Source organism: Microcaecilia unicolor, chromosome 9 (assembly GCF_901765095.1).
Source record: "Microcaecilia unicolor chromosome 9, aMicUni1.1, whole genome shotgun sequence".
Taxonomy (NCBI): Eukaryota; Metazoa; Chordata; class Amphibia; order Gymnophiona; family Siphonopidae; genus Microcaecilia; species Microcaecilia unicolor.
In genome coordinates, this window is record NC_044039.1 from 213,876,338 (window position 1) to 213,882,337 (window position 6,000).

The following is a 6,000-nucleotide window of genomic DNA, read 5'->3' on the forward strand; positions in this document are numbered from 1 at the left end:
CATGTAAGTGAGTGAGCTTCGAAATGATGTTTCACTGAATCAGACATGCAGACATATGTGTGCTTGTTAAAGCTCACAACTTGAACATCTGGCTCAGACAAGTGTCACATTTTTACTTGTCCCCAGTATAGACAGAAAAACTGGATAGTCCACGTGTCTTTATCCAGTTTTTTTCTGTTTCTATGTTTCTGCTGGAAAACGCACCAGTGCTAACAGGCCCAAAGTGAAAAGCCTGGTTAGTAGGATAGATTTCCTCCCCCTGAGTCCTCTATGAGTCCCTCAGCAGGAAGCCCTGATCCTCCCTTGATCCTACTTCCACCATTAGAAAATGAAGGCCTACCATTCCACAGAACCCTATTTCCCTGCAGGAAGGATGTCAGAATCCTCCCGCCCATACCAATGGCTTCTGAATGACATAACAGCTGCTTTGTCCCTAGAGAGTGCTGCTTGCTGAGAGGGCCCTGTTTCTTCCTGTTCCTAAGATCTGATTTAACGTGACTTCGAGTCAAGATCTGATTCAACTGACACCTGATTTCGGACTCATTACTCTTTACTTTTCTCTTCTTTTTGATTTATTTCCCCTGCCTGCTGCTTATTTGTTTAAATATTGTATTTCCCTTCCCTTCTGCCTTCAATTGTAATTGTTTTCCTTAGTTCATTGTAAGCCGCTCTGGGGCTGCTTTACGTGGCAAAAAGCGGGGTATAAATTATCTAAAATAAGTAAATAAATAACTATTTTGGGTACCCTAAAGCTGAGCAAAATAACTTTAAATCAAGTAGGAGGAAGCATTACAAGTGACATCACGAGAAGTGGAGGTGTAGCCGCCCTAGTAGTTAAAGTAGTAAGCTGAAAATCAGGGAAGCTGCTTCTTCAGGATTTGTCAATGAATTTTCTCAGATCTATATATGTTTCTCTCTCTTTCCTTGCATAGGCAGGGATGGGGGAAAACAAACTGACGCATGGCGGAAGACTTACTTGGCTGATTGTAGCGAATGTTGATGGCATTTTGTTTGATCATTAGACCTTTTCTGTATCCAATCTGTTTTAATCTGACCCCTTCAGTTTGAGAAGGGTCAGAATAATTAAAAATAAAACAATCAGGACATCCTTTAATTAATACCTCTTACTGAGTAAATGAATCTCTGAACAGCTGCACCGATCCACTGACCTGGCTTTTAATTACAATCTTTAGACTCAATACACATTTAATCAGCACAATGTTTTCCAGAAATCCTACAGGTCAGTACTCAAAGGTAGGTATGTGGTCACCCCCTGATGTTAACTGATTTTTATTTTTCTGTAATTAGATAATGTATACAATTTGGTCAGGCAACTTAATGTCCACTCCATGCACCATGCAGCTCTGAGGAGTAAACTAATGGTTGGTGCAGTAGACTGAGTACTGATGGGACACAGGCCCGAGTCCTACTTCAGCTCTTTCTTTCTCCTCCCTGTCTCATCAGCTCGTAACCTTGGGGTCATCTTTGACTCTTCTCTCTCCTTCTCTGCACATATTCAACAGACTTCTAAAACCTAGTGGAGTAGCCTAGTGGTTAGTGCAGTGAAACTTGATCCTGGGGAACTGAGTTCAATTCCCACTGCAGCTCCTTGTGACTCTGGGCAAGTCATTTAACCCTCCATTGTCCCTGGTACAAAATAAGTACCTGAATATATGTAAAACGCTTTGAATGTAGTTGCAAAAACCTCAGAAAGGCAGTATATCAAGTCCCATTTCCCTTTCCCTTATGACATCACAATAACAGAAGTGAGCCAAGTATTGGGCAATCAAGCCATTGTGACATCACTGATGAGGTTGGCTCTTATTGGTGGAATGAGTGGAGGAGTAGCCTAGTGCTTAGTGCAGTGGACTTTGATCCTGGGGAAGTGAGTTTGATTCCCACTGCAGCACCTTGTGACTCTGGGCAAGTCACTTAACCCTCCATTGTCCCTGGTACAAAATAAGTACCTGAATATATGTAAAATGCTTTGAATGTAGTTGCAAAAAAAAAAAAAAAAAAACATCAGAAAGGCAGTATATCAAGTCCCATTTCCCTTTCCCTTCTCTTATTTCTTAGGCTCCTGGCATTTCAAACTATGTTTGTTGCTCCTATTTATATCATGCTTAGTACTTGACAGTATTAATTTGCAATCTTTTGGCTGATTTTTATTTTTATTTAAGGACACCTGATCTACTACGGTCTCTTTTGCAACCTCACTATCAGGAGGCCCTATCTTCCCTGTTTTGGTGATATTTTTTGAAAGATATCTTATCCCGAACCAAGCAGTTTTGAGCGACTGTCGGCCTTCCTCCGTTTCTAGTTTAAAAGCTGCTCTATCTCCTTTTTAAATGCCGATGCCAGCAGCCTGGTCCCACCCTGGTTAAGGTGGAGCCCATCCTTTCGGAATAGGCTCCCCCTTCCCCAGAATGTTGCCCAGTTCCTAACGAATCTAAAACCCTGCTCCCTGCACCATCATCCACGCATTGCGACTCCGGAGCTCTGCCTGTCTCTTGGGCCCTGCACGTGGAATGGGTAGAATTTCAGAAAATGCTACCCTAGAAGATCTGGATTTGAGTTTTCTACCTAAGAGCCTAAATTTGGCTGCCAGAACCTCTCTCCCACATTTTCCTATGTCATTGGTACCCACATGTACCAAGACAACCGGCTCTTCCCCCAGCACTATCTAAAATCCTATCTAGGTGACGCGTGAGGTCTGCCACCTTCGCAGCAGGCAGGCAAGTCACCAGGTGATCCTCACGTTCACCAGCCACCCAGCTATCTATATGCCTAATGATCGAATCACGAACTACAACAGCTGTCCTAACCTTTCCCTCCCGGGCAGCACTTGGAGACATATCCTCGGTGCGAGAGGATAGTACATCCCCTGGTAGGCAGGTCCTGGCTACAGGAGTACTTCCTACTTCACCAGGGTGATGCTCTCCTTCTAGGATACCTCCCTCCTCCAAGGTAGCACAGGGGATACCAGACTGGAGGTGGGACTTCTCTACAACATCCCTGTATGTCTCCTCTATGTACCTCTCTGTCTCCCTCAGCTCCACCAAGTCTGCTACTCTAACCTCAAGAGAACGGACACGTTCTCTGAGAGCTAGGAGCTCTTTGCATTGGGCATACACATATGACATCTCACCAACTGGGAGATAATCATACATGTGACATTCAATGCAAAAGACTGGCTAGCACCCCTCTTGCTGCTGGACTGCTGACTCCATCTTGAGTTTTTCAATAATTTAAGACTTAATAAAGGATATTAGCCTAATATAAAAGTGTTGCTTAGTTTATATAGTATATTGTATGATTTATTTAGTGTTTCCTTCTTAGATGGTAATGAAATGTATTTAAAACTCTGTAAGAGCACTCCTTGCTTGTTACCCTAATTACAATAACTGACTATAAATGAAGAGTTGTCCTAGGGTTGGGTGGGTGGGAAGACTAAACTAGATCCTGCAGTGCCTGCTAGATTCTATCTGTTAATGCTGTGGTACAAAGTTTTTAAAACTAAGTGGAAAAGACTATGGAAATTAGTTGATAAAATTTGCTTTTTATATTTTTGTTTTGCCTATCACTAACCTACAATTCCTTCTTTAAAGCCCAATCTTTAAGTTCCCAAAGCACAAAGCAAAATAGCGTTCACTTACCAGAGAAATGTCCTCTTCTCTCGGAACTTCTCATTTATGCTTTGAGAAGAAGACCTACTGGTACTGTAGGTTATTCTTTTCCATCATCAAAAGGTAAAAAGAGACTGCATATCTTTGAGTTAGGGTTTGCATTCCAAGCAGCAAGATTATGGACTATGATTTCACCTATATTTAAATCTTCTCAGTCCTATATTCTTTCTAGGAAAATTTTGAAAATCCTCTTGTTTTGGAAATATGTATCCCACGATAATTACTGATCTTACTATTTTCTTTTCTTAATTACTAAATTTTACTATTATGCTCCTTCTTCCCAGTTAAATTAAACTGGCTTCTGAAAAAGTTGTAACCCGTTTAGAACTGCGAGGTAATAGCGGGATAGAAAACTGATTTACCATTAACATTACCAAAAATGGCCTACCGCAGGAGACGCTTAAGCGTTTTGCAATCTGCATGTGCTATGCACATACACCCTGATATTCAAATGCCTCATAACTGGCTATCTGCCATTTCAGTCCCACTTTATCGGCTATATTTGGCGGTATGACTATCCTGCTTATAATCGAACGAGAAAAACGCCCAAGTTCCGACCTAAATCGGGAGATGGACGTTTATCTCACAAAAACGAATAACGCGGTATAATCAAAAGCCGAACTTGGACGTTTTCAACTGCACTCCATCGCGGAAGCGTACAAAGTTGATGGGGGCATGTCGGAGGCGTGGTGAAGGCGGGACTGGGGCATGGTTATCACCCGAACAGAGATGGGCGCCTTTCGCCGATAATGGAAAAAAGGTATGCGTTTGTAACTAGAATTTAGGGCACTTTTCCTGGACCCTGTTTTTTCACGAATAAGGCCCCAAAAAGTGCCCTAAATGACCAGATTACCACCAGAGGGAATCGGGGATGACCTCCCCTGACTCCCCCAGTGGTCACTAACCCCCTCCCACCACAAAAAATGATGTTTCACAACTTTTTATTTTCACCCTCAAATGTCATACCCACCTCCCTGGCAGCAGTATGCAGGTCCCTGGAGCAGTTGTTAGGGGGTGCAGTGGACTTCAGGCAGGTGGACCCAGGCCCATCCCCCCTTACCTGTTACAATTGTGCTGCTTAATGCTTAGTCGTCCAACCCCCCACAAACCCACTGTACCCACATGTAGGTGCCCCCCTTCACCCCTTAGGGCTATAGTAATGGTGTAGACTTGTGGGCAGTGGGTTTTGAGGGGAATTTGGGGGGCTCAACACACAAGGGAAGGGTGCTATGCACCTGGGAGCTCTTTTACCTTTTTTTTTTTTTTTTTTTTGTAAAAGTGCCCCCTAGGGTCCCCGGTTGGTGTCCTGGCATGTGAGGGGGACCAGTGCACTACGAATCCTGGCCCCTCCCACAAACAAATGCCTTGGATTTATTCATTTTTGAGCTGGGCGCTTTCATTTTCCATTATCGCTGAAAAACAAAAACGCCCAGCTCACAAATTGTCGAATAAAACATGGACGTCTATTTTTTTCGAAAATACGGTTCAGTCCGCCCCTTCACGGACCCGTTCTCGGAGATAAACGCCCATGGAGATAGATGTTTTCGTTAGATTATGCCCCTCCACGTGGGATATTTTTGATTGGTTAGAAAATAACCAGTGAAGTCTGAATAGCAACATAGCCGGTTATCTTCTAACCGCCCAAAAAATAACATGGATATTCAATGCTGGACATTTGAAACGTCCTGGCATTATATATCCAGGGTTAGCGGTGACTGCGGGAGTATTCCTGGCTAACTCCCGTGGTCTGAATATCAGCCCCACGGCACCTGATCTTCAGCCAGCGGTGGACAGCGCATTTGCTGTCTGCTGCCAGCGTTAAACCCGGATATTCAATGCCGGGCTGCTTCCGGCAACCGGCACTAAATATCTGAGTTCATTATGGCCGCTAAAAAAGTTAACCGGCTATGCCAATATTCAGTGCTAATCTGTTAACTTTTTAGTGGTCAAAGATAGGCCTGCTATGTATGTGACCTATTTTGACTACTCAACATAGCCGGTTTGGCGCTCAATATCCACGCCTAACCGGCTATATCGTGCAATATAACAAGTTAGCGGCTAGCCACTAACTGGGATATTCAGCGAGAGATAACTGGTTATTTCCCACTGAATATCCGGTTAGGCACTTAAATGTTATTTAACTAGCCAGGAGCCATTCTTGGCTGGTTAAACAGTTTTGAATATCGGGGGGGGGGGGGGGGGGGGGGATGGTATTTATTTTCCTTTTTTTTTTCTGGGAGGGTGTGTGTTAGAGACAAAGAATGACATCCATAACACAGAAGCCCTTAGGATATTAGGTGATATGTGCTCCCAT